Source organism: Desmodus rotundus, chromosome 8 (genome assembly GCF_022682495.2).
Source record: "Desmodus rotundus isolate HL8 chromosome 8, HLdesRot8A.1, whole genome shotgun sequence".
Taxonomy (NCBI): Eukaryota; Metazoa; Chordata; class Mammalia; order Chiroptera; family Phyllostomidae; genus Desmodus; species Desmodus rotundus.
In genome coordinates, this window is record NC_071394.1 from 44,881,356 (window position 1) to 44,898,051 (window position 16,696).

Consider the following 16,696-nt stretch of genomic DNA (forward strand, 5'->3'; position numbering starts at 1 on the left):
CCCTTCTTGCCTACAAGGTTTCTTTTGAGAAATCAGCTAATAGTCTTATGGGAACTCCTTTGTAGGTAACTGTCTCCTTTTCTCTTGCTGCTTTTAAGATTATCTCCTTACCTTTAATCTTGGATAATGCAATTATTATGTGCCTTTGTGTGTGCTTCCTTGGGTCCAGCTTCTTTGGGACTCTCTGAGCTTCCTGGACTTCCTGGAAGTCTATTTCCTTTGCCAGATTGGGGAAGTTCTCCTTCATTATTTTTTCAAATAAGTTTTCAATTTCTTGCTCTTCCCCTCTTCCTTCTGGCACCCCTATGATTCAGATGTTGGAATGTTTAAAGTTGTCCCGAAGGTTCCTAAGTCCCTCCTCAATTTTTTGAATTACTGTTTTTTTCATTCTGTTCTGGTTGAATGTTCGTTTCTTCCTTCTGCTCCAAACCTTTGATTTGAGTCCCAGTTTCCTTCCCTTCACTGTTGGTTCCTTGTATATTTTCCTTTATTTCACTTTGCATAGCCTTCGCTTTTTCCTCTATTTTGCAACCATACTCAACCATTTCTGTGAGCATCCTGATTACCAGTGTTTTGAGCCCTGCATCTGATAGATTGGCTATCTCATTGCTTAGTTTTATTTTTGGAGCTTTGATCTGTTCTTATATTTGGGTCATATTTTGGGCATATTTTGTTCTTATTTTGGGCCATTTTTGTCTAGGCATGCTTGTTACATTCTAAAAGGCAGAGCCTTAGGTATTCACCAGGGCAGAGCAATCCAATCCACTGCATCGTGTCACTGCATGTGGGAGAGGGAGCCAATAGAAAACAGTCCTGCTTATTTCACTCTTGGTTGGCTTTCAGTCACTTTTCCACTTCCCACAAGTGGTTTGTGCCATTTAGGTGCTGATTCACGGAAGGGTGGCTTGTATACGTTCTAGGACGTTGTGGGTCTCTCCAGTGAACTCTCCTGTGAGGCTGGGAGTTCCTCCCACTGCTGCAATTTCCACAGGTTTTTACTGCCAGGGGTACTGAGGGTTTATCTCCCCACACTGGAATCCTGGGTTTTGTGGTCTGTTTCACTTCCCAGTTGTTCCTTCTGGTTTATCTGCATGAAAATATGGGGCCATCCGATCCACCAGCAGCTGCCTTGCCGTATGTCCTCTCCATTCTGGCTGCCCGTCTCCACCTCTCCTACCAGTCTGGATGAATGCTTCTTCTTTAACTTCTTGGTTGTTGGACTTCCATACAGTTCAATTTTCTGGCAGTTCTGGTTGTTTTTTGTTGTTAAATTTGTTGTCTTTCTTTTGGTTGTGCAAGGAGTCATAGTGTATCTACCTATACCTTCTTATTGGTCAAAAGTCCGGATGGTCAATATGTTTTTTTTTTTAATGGTGAAACTTAATCTTTATTTATAAGACACTATAAGATAGGACATTCCACACAGAAATAAGAAACTCATTGAAAGGAGAAGTTTCATACAGTATGTACAGTTTGGAACTGTTCAAGTATAGTTTCATTGTAAAAAGTGCTACAATAACAAAACACATTTAAAAAGAGTTCTTAGTAGAGAAACAGTAAGACAAACTTATACCAAACATAGCACACAACAAACAACATTTTATGCCTCAGCTGTACAATCTAAAAGTTAAAGGTCCCAGGAGCGCCATCCTGAACTTGGAATGTATAGCCATCAGAGGTAGTTTCTGGCACAACATTTTGATCTTCCTCTCCCTCTACAGAGGAATACTTCTCAATCAAGTTTGATGAAGCTTTGTATACAGATTCATTTTCATGGTTTTGTAGAGCTTCAGTTTTGTCCAAACCTCCACATTCTTGAATCATTATACTAAGTTTCTCAGTTTCACCTAGTTTCTCAGCAGCCTGGAAGATATTTGAAATGGCATCCAGAATAACCAGAATAATTTTGGTATCTTTCACAGTTAAGAGGTTCACCAATGGTTCTATTATTCCACAGTGAACAAGGTATACAATCTGTTCGACTGTTCCACCACTTGTATAGTTGGTCACAGCCCGTACAGCTTCCTTTTGTGTCTTAAAGTCTGCCTTAGAGAGAACAACAACGAGGAATGGGATTAATCCATGATTCACAACTTGCTGTATCTGGTCCTGGCGGCCAGCTGTGATGTTTGACATTGTCCATGTAGCTTCCTTCTGAATATTAGTCTTAGAGTTCATTAACAGGCTGGGAAACACAGCAAGTGCTCCCACATCTATTACAACCTGAGTCTGTTCATTTGTCCCAGTGACAATATTTCCTATGGCTCTTAGTGCAGGAGTCACAGCTGGCAATTCAGTAGCTCCCAGGAGCTTCACAAGCTGGGGCACAACTCCTGTTTAAGAGTGTAATAATCTGAGAGGATGTGGCAGCAAGGAAAAACATGAGAGAAACTCATGAGCACATGAATTACTTGGTTCACGTGCTCAATTGTGTTAATCTGTTTTCCCTTGTGTTAAGCAGTAGTTTCCATTCTTACAAGCCTAACTCAAAGGATACTTTGCAGTCCCCCACATTGTATTGTTTACTCCTCTTCACCTCAAATAACTGTTAATTCAGAGAAAATTACTTAGGCACACCATTCTTGTCTTAAATAAGGTAAAATCATTTCCTCATTATAATAATTTGAGTTAGAAACCTGTTCAATCTCAATTTACTGTGCAAAAAGCACTTAAGTTTCATTGATGCAAGTCAACTAGCAGAACAAATTTGTTCACCTGTTTACTGGATTAAGAATAAAATATCATATATTGACATAATTCACTAAACCAACTTTGGTATGTTTGCTTCTGAATGAAACAAACCCTTGACTTTGCAATGGATTTTACTCAAATAACCAGAAACAGTGGTAGAAACTTCTGGAAAAAAAATTGTAGTCTCCAGTGAATAAATACAATCTCAGAAAAATGAATTTCTATAGTTTTCATTAACAAATATCTTCTGGGGAAAGACTTTCCTATCAGAAAAGTCTGTGTAATTTAAGATTATTATGATGTGTTCACCAATGTTTGAACATTTAAAAGAAAAATAGAAAACTACTTTTAGGGTAAGGTCTAAGCTTAAACATCTTGTTTTTGGAAAAGATATTTTCCCACCAGAAAAAAATTTCTATTCAGGTAATAAAAAAATAAACTTCACCATGAAAGTTTTCAGTATATCTTTCAGAGCATAACAGCTTGGATGAATTAAGCATTCTCTTCACCTTACAATATTGCGAGTGTTCCATTGTTCTGTTGTTTATTCCAGAGAAAGTGTGTGCTGTGCCTCTACTGTGAAAAATGTATCTCCATGGTGTGTGTAAAAGTCTTAGCAACATCACTTTCTTTCTTTGAGCATGACTAAACTGTTGTTCACAGGAATTATTGAATTTAATTTAAACACTCTGTTTTGTTTTGTTTTAAGAGTATGTTCTTGCCTTGCAGCGAAAAGACATCAGAAAAACATAGGATCTGGGAAACCTACCCTATTTTCTGCACCTTGTCCTCTCTCATTTGAAGCAAGCAGGAGGAGAGTGTTAAAAGACAGAGCCCACAGAGGTCGATGTTTAAAAATAGCTTTGACATGGTGGTGGTGTTGTATTTTTCTTTAACAGAGCACTTATTTTACCTGGAAGACCTCTGACTGTACTATAAAAATTTCAGTTCCAGAAAAGTCTCTGAACCTCAACCACATATTTTACTGCACTTCAGAGCCACTCTTCTAACCCCCCCCTTTTTTTTTCCTTTGGTATTTACCTACCCTCATCATTTCCCCCCAAAAAGTGAGTCAACAGAAAGAAGTACTATTTCAGAATGTAATTGGGGTGGGGGGATCAACAACTATAGTAGTTGGGTACCCAGGGATTGCTTTTAGAAAAAACTTTATTCTAAGTATTTCTAGTTGCATAGAAGAAAGGGGCAACTATAATAGAAGTGAGTTTCAGGAAAGGAAAAACTGTTTTTCTCTGACAGTGAAGTACCCAACTCAGAAAGAAAATCCTATGGGAGAAAAGTTTCATTCTTTTAAACCATTTGCTTCTACAGCTCTGAATTGTAGCAGTATTGAGCAGAAACAACCGAAGAGTTTTAAAAACCTAGTTAAATACACTGAAAATTAAATATTAAGTAATGGGAATTTTTTTCCTTGGTATAATCTTTAACCACTAAAGTAAAAAACAAAAACAAACAAAAAAACCCACCTTTTCTTCTTAACTTTCTTTATTTTTTCCAAACATGCAGTTTAAAAATTTATAAATTTATAAAAATTTAATCCAATATTTTTAAAAGTGTTCTGAATATTTTGTGTGCAAGGATCTAATCCTTCATATAAGTAGAAATAATTTATTAACTTATTCTTCTTTAAACTGGATTTGAAAAAAAAGCATACTCAGGGTAGCCCAGAAGTATTAAGGGAAAGATATTTTCACTTATCAAAGGTAGTAGGAGGCATTTTCTGGAGTTCTACCTTTTTATATGTGTCTCTAAACCAAGAGAGATGAAAGGTCTAGCTAATTACTAAAACTTCTTCCAGTGCTCTGGCTTTACGGTTAATGGCATTTCATTCATTCATTATTAATTGGCAGAGATGAAGTATTCTGTTATTGTCCTGGGTACTGTATGAGTGCTTGCTTAAATTGTAGCTACACCATTTCCTTAATAGATAACCATGGGAAAATCCACTAACTTCGTCAAGCCCTGGTGTCATCTATACATTGGAACGGATATGTTAAGAAGAATGCCTACGTTATAGGGTTGCTATAATGATGATGCACATTCATTATATTATTACATTATATTATATTCATTATATATTATATCATTATATTATATGATATAATGCACATTCTCGGGCATGTAAAATGTTTGCTCCATTACTTACTAATGAGAGAAAATCTCCTAGTTGGGTGTTTTAAAGAGTATGAAGAATTTTTAAATAGTGATACTTAAAATGAGTGAGGTTTTGGTGACTATGAAAATGATATAGTGGGTTAATGAATAAAGTAGAGTAATGGGAAAGAGGAGAAAGATGAAGAAAGCAAATCCGCCAACCTTATGTGAGTCTCTAAAGCTTTCCACCGTAAGTTGACCAGTTTATTGCACAAACATGGGAATCAGAGTTGTTTGATACTGTTTGATACCAGTTATAGAGGAAAGTAAGAGCCTTTAAATGTTCTTTGTAATCATGGAAATTATCAACAGCCTTTCTAGTTCTTGCAAATGTCCTCTGCAGCTACTGCTTTCTCTGAAGTTACAGAAAGCATATCGTGCTTTTGCTTATGCAAAAGGACTCAATTGACTAAGCAGAAATACCTGCGTGTACACTTGTGTATATGTACTTGTGAATCTTTACATGTCCTCAGAATATGATGCCCAAGCAGTAATAACAGCTGCATACACGGAGCTGAGAGCCCTGGTTCAGTCATGAGGGTGTAGTTCAAGGTTAAAGCTATATATGACCCTTCTAGACATTTAGTCATTCATAGTCAAAGAAAATGCCAAAGCATAACAAAGAATAGAAAAATAGTTTGAAGGATTTTGTTCAAATAGATGCTGATTTATATTCATTCAAACGGACAATTAGTAGTACCCAGGAAAATGACTATGCCAAAGGATCTACCTGCAATTCTTAATCTGAGCACAAAGATAATTTTTGAAATGTCATACTGTACCTCCTTAAAATGAGCCACATCTTTTGGTAATTGGGTAGCACATGAGATCTTTGAAGAGTCTCTTCAAAAGTATGTAACAGCACATTTCAACTAGCCCTTGTACTCTGCTGCTGGCTAGTTCCTAAAATGGGTGCCCGCAAGTGAGAGTGAGTCTGCAGCAGGAAGAAAGCTAATTAAACACTTTTCAAGTCACATTATTGAAAGTAGAGCCATCTGGTTGATTGTCACAGTGGGCACTACAGAGCACTCAGCGTCTCTGAAAATGTAGTAAGGGGAATGTAGGATAAAAAAATGCCAGACTTAACATCCAAACACATTTCTGTCCATTTGACATATAAGGAGGACGTTTATTACCTGAACTGAACGTCATTTTATAAAAAGTAATCCATAGCTTGGAATGAATGTATGGTTTGTACACAATCCAGGTCAACTTTGTAACAGATGGGAAGCTCTTTTTTATGAAGAACACTGTTGTGTGGAAGAGGCTTGATCTAGAGCACTCAATACACAAAATGCTCCTTTTGCATGTGGATCTTGCACTTAAAATGTTCAGCTGAGATATCTTATCAACTCAAAATTTCAAATTTGCTTGTATCTTAGTCAAGCTCCTTAGTTTCAGAGGTAATTAAGCATAAAAGGGAGTGTATTAAAAGATATTAAATAGAACATACAGTTATGAAGGAGGCAGGAGAATATCTTTGAGGCTAAGCTACCAAGACCGTGCCTAAATTTTTCAGTAACAGCCCAGTGAGGACACTCCCATACTTGTGCTTTTCTAGTTCCTACTTCCACAGCTGTGCTGTACAGCAGGGGTGTCAAACTCCTTTTCACCAGGGGCCACGTCAGCCTCGAGGTTGCCTTCAAAGAGTCGAATGTAATTTTAGGACTGTATAAATGTAAGTACTCCTTAACAGTTAAGCGGGAGCTCGGCGTTGCTGCCGGGTAGAAACAAGGTGCCAGGTGGATCCGGTCCTCGGGCCTTGTGTTTGCCACCTTTGTTCTACAGGTTCTTCAGCTGCTGCAGTTACCAGCATCCCACAACCTTACTTTGCACTCCTAGCCCCCAAAAGCTGGCACTCCAGCTGCAGAAAGATTCCTCAGAAATCCTTCTCATCACATTGTTCTTTTCAAAATGGAAACCTCAGGTAATACACCAGCACGGGAAATAGTAGCTCTACACATTGGAGCCTACATTGGGGAGTTGAGTCATCAAAATCTGGAAATTTCCCAGAGATAGACTAAAAGATGCTGCAGACAGAAACATATGAACCCACAGTTAGAGGAATCACATGATTTATCTTGCAAAGTGGAACACTTCTGAGAGTAAAAGAGAAGTTGTTATTGAATACCATATTTTGCCGTGTATAATGTGCTCTCACGTTTTTGTGTACATTATACACAGGATTATTATACCCATAATATGTAATAACTATATCCATGTATAATGTGCATCCTTTTTTTTCCCTCAAAAACTTGGGCAAAAAAGTGTATTATACAGAGCAAAATATGGGTAATTGCTCCAGGAAAAGAGGTGTAAAAAGAGATATAAACTGCATCACTCTAAATTGATGTTGTCATCTTGTTATGGTGATAAAGTTTTCAGGCCTGAGCTATGTTCTCCTGCCGTGAGAATTTACTATCTGTCACCTTGGTTGAGCTGCTCCAAGGCAAGAGGCATTATCTCCATAGGCTGCTGTGAGAAGCCAGAACTCCTGGCTCCCACCAGGTATGGGGCCTCACACAATGGTCCAGCCTGTCACTGGGATAGTAGGCCTGGCTCTGTCATATCTGTTAAACTGATTTGCCAAGCTCTCCAAAATAATGAAAAGTATATTAATTAAATACCCTTCCACAGATGCCAGATACAGCTATTTTTCTGTCTAAATTAAATTATAGGGCTCATCCAACATATAGCTCATCCAAAAGTGGAAGTATTTATATCTCTGGATTAGTTGATTATCTTCTATTTGGATAAGTAAGTCAGTTATCAATGGAACAGATTTGGGAGTAACCACGACTAGTGGTCAACAGATGAAGCCTCTTGCAACCATGGACACCACCACCGCAACATCAGCGCAAGCTGGTGTGGCACGCAGATTTCTACAGTGTTAGAAAGTTCTTCAGTCAACTGGGGTGGGTTAAACACCTCATACAGAATCTCTTTTTAAAATTTTATTTTATGATCTCTCTGTAAATTTGTCTTATTTTCTAACGGATTCTGCTTCAAAGATTACTGTGGAGATGTCCATGAAGTCCCTAATTTTGCTGTCCAATTTTATTATTTTGTTTTTATTTTAAGAAACATCTACTGGGTGCCTACTCTGTCAAGTAGTTTAGTTTCAGGGGATAAAGTAACAAATACCACACAGTCCATGACCTTGAGACACTTATAGTCTGTTGGGGAGATGAACACATCGAGTGTGCATCGTAACATCAAGGTAATTTGACTTGAAGCTGGTAATTCAACCATACTCATAAAATTAAACTTTTGGGGAGAAAGCACATATTTTTAAAACTATGTGGACAAAAGATGGAAAACACTGCTACATTCTATCTGTATTCCTAATGCCTGCATATAATAATTATAAATACAGAAATATATAAACACAGCTATAATTCTTTGTTATTTTTTTAAATAAAATTACTTTAAAAAACCCCTGCATTTCTAAATCACAGATGTGGCCATTTCTGTGAAGGATTTATGGTCTTTCATGACCTGTTAAAGTTACGGCACCTGACTATTCACAGACCCAGACGCCCACTGCCTTAGTCAGCGAGGAGTGACATTAGTCTTCGCCAGGGCCAATTTACTCTCTCTGCCCCGCTGAAATGCTGTGGAAACAAAGTGAATTACTAAGAATTTTTCTGCTAATTCTAAAAAAGTTTGAGTGCAAAAAGAAAAAGAAAGATAATGAATGGTGGGCTCTGAAGGTTTGACTGATTAAAAGCAATTTTCTTTAAGAATCTTGAAACTTAACATGACTGTAGTTTCTCTTACGCAGACTAGCCAAAGCTCCTCCAGGGGTCCATTCCAGTAAAGACGAACCTAGTTCATTGAGAGACAAGAAAACTAAGATTCATAAGCTTTCAATGATTTGTCCAACATCACAAAATTTAGTAAAATAGTTGGACAACATAGTAGAGACAACCAATCCTTACACAATTAAGGGCAGTTTTGTAAAACTATACAAAAATTATAGCATACTTTAAAAATGTAAATAATCACAATAAATGAAAAATGGCCTCTAATTTGCCATTATGGAATAGAAGTCTTCATCCTGGTGCGTTTATTGTTCCGCTAGATGGTCTCAAAAGGGTGCATTTATTCTTACTGCCTCACAGCTAGACTTCAAAAAGGAACCTCTGTAAAAAATAGTCATTTTCCCCAGAATATTTAGATCGTATGTAAGGTCACACACAGAGATAAGCATAGCCTAGTTATTTCATCTACTCATCCATTCCATAAACATTCACCTTGACTTTAAATGCAGGCACTATTCCTGATAGAGGGAATGTAAGACCATGCCAGTGATTTATAAATATAGCTATGTAAAGATGAATATGTAGAAAATAATGTCTAAGGGAATCATGAAATTAAACCCTGATCCTCTCCCCTAGTACTATAAAGATATTTAGAAAGGCATGGGAACATGCTTTCACCATATTTTAGTCATTGATTCACTTATTCATTTACCACAAATTTGCTGAACACCTGAGCTGTGCCATGCATTGGCTAAATCAAGAGTACAAAGAAGTTACAGGGCTGGAGAAATAAATGGAAGATTTACTCCTTACTCCTCATATTAAAGAACACACCCTAATCTTTCTGCCTCATAGATTCTAATGAGCTAAATGCAAAACTAACTTTAAGATAACTATTCAAGGGTTACTTTTATAAGAATAAGAAGCAACAAAACAGGACTCCTGCTTGAGGGGCAGGGGATGGAATGGTAGTGTCAGTCACTGGGGTCAGATCGAGGAAAGAACTGAATGTGGATACCATTGGGTTTTTTGTTTTTTGTTTTTGTTTTCTGCTTTGTTTGTGTAGGGAGTGATGGAAAGTATCTTGGAATCACCTAGCAATCTTCAACATGAAAAGTCACTGTATGGGAATAAGTTCAGCAATGTACTCCCAAATGTATAAAAGAGCCCTGGGTGTCATATTTGCAGTTCAGAAGCCTAAATAGTTGCTCGCCTCTGTTGTTGCATGTCAAAACGAACATGATTATGAAAGCCCAGCTCTTAAAATTTTCAAGAAAAGTGGGCATATAATATTTAGTCAAGTTTTAAAATAAAGGAAAGTAAAATTCTCCCAAGCTGACATATAACTCGTCAAGGCCGCAGGATTCTTGTTGGTCTCCTGGCTGGTTGACCCGCCCTCTCCTCCCAGTTCAGCTCCATGCTCAGGTCCATCTTGACCACAAGTGGCGCACACGACACGGGACAGCACAGTCCTCTGCTGTGTAGTGTCAGTGAACCCCCTCCTGTGGACTCTCTCACAAAATTGAGATGCCAGACTGTGTTCATGGAGCAAGAGGACTCATAAAAGTTTATTTGGTACCGGCATTTAAGAGTCTTAACATCCTCTTGGCAGCATTGTTTCGTACGTCCAGAGAGCCTCAAGGAGTATGTGGACTGATGAAAATTCCTGATGAAATGTTTATATAAGCAGCAGGGTTGGTGAGAAGGCAAGTGCTGCAATCTGAATGACCACCCTGCCTGTGAAACTTTCTACACCAAGTTCCTCTCAGGGGACCAGGGTATAAAAGCTGATCGTAAAATGCATAGCTAACTAAAGAAATATGCCTTTTAATAGGCCTAGCAGATTCAGTAAAACATACGGGGTTGGTTCATAGTCTTCCATGCCCATTATGTCTCACATTCATTTCCTCCCAAGCTCTCATCTCTGTGTGTCCCAGTTCTTTGCCATTCAGCTCAAATTCCACCTTGAAGAGCCTTCCCCATAGACCTCCCCTCACCATGGGCTCCTGGGGGAGTGTATGTGACCCACTCTTTGGCACCATGAATGAATCTTTTCATTATGGTTTTCTTAGAATAGTAGCCTTCATGCTCCTTAAAAGTAGAAACTGTGGCCTAGAAAACCGTAATTCTCCACAAGACCTCTTTTTTTTAATTTTTAAAAGATTTTATTTATATTCAGACAGAGGAAGGGAGAAAGAAAGAGAGGGAGAGACACATCAATGTATGGTTGCCTCTCACGCGCCCCCTATTGGGGACCTGGCCCACCACCCAGACACGGGCCCTGACCAGGAATCACACCAGCGACTCTTTGGTTTGCAGGCCAGAACTCAATCCACTGAGCCACACCAGCCAGAGGTGCTTAATACATCATTGATTAAATAAAAACAAATGCTTTCTAAGTGAATTGTCAACAATAAGACCATGCTGGTGGCTTGGGCATGTGAAAACAAGGAGAGTGGCACCTGTGATGAAATGAAATGGAAAAAATGTAGAAGAAATGGGTGAGGAAGAAAAAAGCATGATTCATTGAAAACTATGTTCATTATTACCATCCAGAGACTTTGAGAGAAAAATTAATATTTGAATGTAACAAGGATGGAATTGCTCACTTTAAGTGAGACCTCAAGAGATGAGGGGACAAACAGATAATTAGACAAGCAATGGCTCCAGAGTGGCTGCATTTGAAAAGAGCTGAGTGTGGACAGCACCCAGAGGCACAGAGGACTCCTGTTGTCCTCAGTGATGAGGGGTGCACACTGAGACACAGTGCTCTGAGGAGCTGTGAAGTCACACCTTGGTTTGTTAACAAGAGGTCAAATGGCCTTTCTGATGCACCATGGACAATGAAAACCACTTTTCTGTCTAATCGTCAAACATTCCATATGTGGACATCCCCTCTGGTATGGGGAACAAGGAGCGAAAATAGCAGTTTTTCCAAGTGGGTTACTGTAGGTGTTTTTCCGGATCCTGACGTGCTCTGTATCTCTGCAGTGAATTTTCGCTGAAATTCAATCCTGATTGCCTTTTGCCAGCATTCTTTGGAACACCTATGTCTCTCAAAGGCTGTAGGTAAAGATGAGATAGTGCCGAAAAACGTTAATTATGGTAACTTAAGGTGTATACTTAACACAATAAGTTGATGTGAAAATTAACGATTTTATCTGCTATTTTCTGTGTTCAAAAATTTTTCAGGTTAAGCAGATGCCTTCCTTCATCAATCGCTCATAAAATACTTACTGGTACTATTTTGTCTCTGCTTTACCATTTCACTTGGAAGTTCTCTTGCTAATCTGTCTACTTCCCCCCATCTCACCGCCTCCACCTCTCATTTAGTCACTGCAGTGGCTTTGAGAAAGTCTGTGTCTCCTCTTGGGCCCCTCAAATCCATTCTCCACACAGCACCTAGGGTGATTCTTTTAAATATATCAGATCATGTCACTCCTTGCAAACCCATTTAATGAATTTTCATTGTGTTTTAAAGACAATTTGAGCTCCATAGTATGGTGTGCCAAGTCATATTAGTCAACAAATATAAATATTTTTACCATTTAAGAATTGTAGTTATGGTGGTGGGGGGGATGATGAGTTGAAGAAGGACGGGCCTAGAGACAAGTTTTGTCAATAAACTGAAGCTGTGGTGAGATAATTGTGAAATGATGGATCACGTTAGGAGTGAGAATTTGTAGGCTGAAGGGACAATGAAAATGATAAAATGGGAAAGTTGGAGAGTAATACTTAGGGTTCTAATTTGAAAAGATGCCATTATAACAGGAAATAGAAGAAGCATTGGAGAACGACATAAGGCACATGCTACTTGGATGGTATTCCTTTGTATTCAATTAGCATTGCGATTTTCCTAGGACAGTGCCCCGGGTACTAAAATGTTTGGTTTCACTACCAGTTTATTCCTCAGGAGAGGCTCTAATAAGCTGGAAATATCTTCCTCTCTTCCTTCTAACTCTGTGTCTCATGCCCAAGGTTCCTGGGAAGACCACGTGGTTCCGGCAGACTCCGGGGCTCTGCGGCAAGCCCATGCAGGCCCCTGGCTGCAGTGCCACAAGAGCCTCCACACCAAAGACCCCGTTTCAACCTCAGCACCAGAGACACCATTTCACTGAGCCCCTGGCAGTGAGAGCAAAGCCCTGAACTGGGCTAGTTGTCCTGAAACTCATGCAGCCTGAGCCACAAGCTCCCTGACAGGAACAGACACTGAACAAATGGTTCGGCACCTACCAGATTCTGTCCCTAGTCTGGAATTTATCATTTGTGAAAGTAGTGTCATCATAAATCATTCATTGATAAAGAGTTACAGTCCTCCACACTCTCAGGTTCGTACTCTGTAGTAAATTAGAAGCTGAGCTAGGCGCATTCATTTTTTCTCAGTTTCCTAATTTAATGCTGAGGTTATCATTACTTCACCTCCCTAAACACACCATCTATCATTCAGAAAAAAACGTAGATCCTGTGAAATATTTAGCCCCAATACATTACAAAACAATGTTTTTTTCTAAATCTTTAGCTTTCAGTAGAAATTTTTAAGTACATATTGATGAAAAAAATAGCAGAGGGAACATTTTCCAATGTTATTATATTTCCTATCAATCCCATGCCAGTAACAATTGGTACCTTATTGTCAGTTTGATTTATTACATAAGTAATATTCTTCCCAGTGCTTGGTGCCAGAACTCTAGAGTCTTTGAGTTACTCTAACGCAGTTCAAAGAGAACATTGCTCAAAAGAACTGTTACAGGGCCTGAAAAAGAGTTACTGCAAGGCAGCTCAGGAGACGGCTGGCCATCTTCTCCTATGAAGCAAATGAGTAACTGTGGCTTGGCAGGAAGGGCCTGGAAAATGTGAATCAAGGAAGGAGTGAGGAGGCGATGTCAAAGCAAAGGCTCTGTTTGTGAAAAGAAGAGAAAATTATGGCATTGCCAACCTACTGCCAAACCAAGTGGACAAAGAACAGAGGAGAAAACTGGCTCCTGAAGGCTTTAAATAAATCTGCTGTTTTCCTAACAACCGACTCGTCCAAACCATGGACTATCTTTAGCTGGAGATCACCTGCAGTTTTATTTACACATCTGTGTTATAATTTAGGTTTATGGTTTATTCTCACAGATTCACTGCAACTTTCTATATTTGCGGTAAAATGAACTGAACCGAGTGCATATTTAAATATAAGGGAATGAAACTATGAGGACATAAATAACAATAACGAGCATCTGACGGTGTCTGTGTTTACCCCAAACACTTTATTTTGGATGGGGCAGGAAGAGGAGGGCAGGGCAACTTAGAAATATCAATAAGTTTCTTTCCTGGAATGACATTTTAAAATTCTCCAAACCTTTACTTATGTACTCCTGAATGTGTTATATAATTTTAAGCTTTTATAACATTTTTGACCACAGAAAATGTTATATAGTCTTGGGCGGGAGGAAGGTAGCTCCATCTACCTCTGCAGTGGAATTCTTCCAGTATTACATTTAGTCACCCCTCTTCATAAAGAGTTTTCCCTTCGGGCTTCCTGCTGGCTCCAAAATCAACCCCAGCTGCTCAGTGGACCTCACTCAGCCCTTCGTTTACTAAGCTTGGCCCTGAGTTCCCCTCTCAGCCTCCAGTGTCTTCAGCACATCGTGTCTGATCATGCAAAATCTCTATTATCTGAATGTACTACATGCTATGTTCATCCTATTCCCACTCGGTGAATGCTCAAATGGAGCTGCTTCTTTTATGTTCCCAGCGAGAAGTCAATCTGCCCTCCTCCTTGCTCCCTCGGGCCTCTGTTCATAGCTCTATTTCAGGCCCCTAATGTTGTCATCATCCTTTGATTTTTGTGCCAACCCCACGAGACTTGTTATGGGCAGGTGCTATATCTTATTTTGAACAGAATTCAAAATACCAGAGGGACCAAGGTGAGATTGTTTTGCTTGATTCATAGCCATAATCTACTGATAGTGCTTTCTAGTGTAGTGGTATTATCTCCATTCAATGAAAATGTCCTTGATTTGGGAACTTCATTCAGTCTTCAGAGCAGATCAGACAGACTGAAGTATGTTTTGAATTTGTGCTGCCAGAGTAATTTTTTTGAATTATAAATATTGTACCATGTCATTGGCTGCTTAAAATCCTCCCTTCACCTTGCTTAGCCATCCCAGGAATTCTGAGCTTGTACTTGTACCCGAGGATACTACATCTCAAGGCAGGTAAACGAGCTGCCCCTAGGCACTGGTAAAAAGCAAGGCCCAGGGGTGGGTGCTCAGTTGTGTCTGACAGCAAAACAGACAGCTCTCCCCAGTGTTCTCGGGGACCAGCACAAATTCCTTCATTTGGTTTATAAGGAACTTTCATGACTGGGTCCTATTTATTTCTCAGGCACAAATTTTGTCACCAACCACTTGAACACCAGGTCTAGTTGGTCACCCTGAGCCACTTTCCACTCCTGTAAACGAGGCCCCCTTTCCTGCCCCGGGTTTAGGCACAGATTTCTCCTGGGCTGAAACTCCCCGCACCCTCTCTCCTCCATGTCCCCTACTCTATGTCCCCATGTTCTCTCCCAGCGCATACCACCACTGTTTGCTTGTCTGCTTGAGGACAGTGGGCTCCCTGAGACCCTAGAAACCTCCTACCTGAAATGAATTCAATAAAACTATTGTGTGCTTGACATCTCTAGTGAGTAGAAAATGTTAATGAACCTTCCCACTTTATTTATAATGAGGAAGTGATTTGTGTGTTGAGATGAGGAATTTCCAGGGACCATCTGATAAATTAAGGGATAAATCAGGAAAGTGTGTCTTAACGGGAGAGATGAAAACCCACAACCTGGAGAAAACCTACCAAACCTATATGTATTAATGTTGATGATTTTTAGCACCAGAAATGTATAGTTATCAAAAAGCTTAATATTTTTGTGACTCTAGTTCATTTAATTGTGTATATATTAATAAAAAGTGTTGAAAACATAAGTCTTTAACTTTTTAGAAATTTTCTTAAATTTATTTTTTATTTTTATTTTTCAATTATAATGGACATTCAATATTATATTAGTTTTAGGTGTACAGCATAGTGGTTAGACATTTGTATAACTTACAAAGTGACCTCCCCATAAGATTGGTTTCCCCCGACACTATACACAGTTTCACAATAGTATTGACTATAATTCCTATACTGTATTTTACAATGTTGAGTGGGTCTTGGACTCTGAAATAAGACGATTAAGTAGGCTTTATTGGCACAGCAGGAAAAGAGCATCACTTCATTTAATTTATTGCAAAAAAGTCAGTCTTTACCTAGATATTCAACCAGTAACATAGCAAATATATCAAATACTAAATACAGTGATTAGATTATGTATTTGTTTTCTTATTTATTGAATCTATCTTAAAAGTAGAAGTTTATCAGGGAAAAAGACAAACGGATTTGCTATGTATAGGTCATTGTTATGATGGTTGTATAGGTACCATAAGACTTTTCTACTGCATTGGTCGATATATCTCTCCAAGTATGTAATTTTATGCAAGGTTAATTTAAGTAGTGAGAAGAACCTGACTTGTTGGTAAGTGTGCTTTAATACTTCCTATGAAAAATCAGACAATGTTAAGTTTTAGGTCATTTTCATTCGGTGTCTTTAATTCCTCAACCAACCTCTCCTCATTTGCTGGCGCCTTCAGATTACTTAACGTCTCCCTCAGATAAAGACAGAACACTGTCCAACACAGTGCCCGAATCAGCCACCCTTATTTCTCCCAGATAAGACCAGTGTTCTTTTATTCCACAGTTATTGTGCAGGCTCTCTCCACTATAAGGCATAGAGTTTTATCCCAAATGAATATTGTCCTGTCACTGCCCTACCAGAAAATGCATGGAAAGGAAAAATTCTTCCATATGATCATTGAAAATTGTTCCTCACTTACACTTGTTTAGCTGGTTAGGTGCATCAACACGTGATTGCAGGTGGTGAAATTGACAGAAGTTATACTTATAAAACACATTTATTAAAAGTTACATCTTCTCCAACACTTCAGTCCTGGTCTTATCCTCTGACCAAAATGTAATCTCTCAATAAAATTTGT

General features: G+C 38.8%; 1 pseudogene; it reads right to left on the minus strand.

Annotated features, from left to right (window-relative positions):
• Positions 1-1,466: 1,466 nt before the first annotated feature.
• Positions 1,467-16,696, minus strand: part of LOC112315640 (importin subunit alpha-1 pseudogene) — a 58,931-nt pseudogene continuing 43,701 nt past the window's right edge.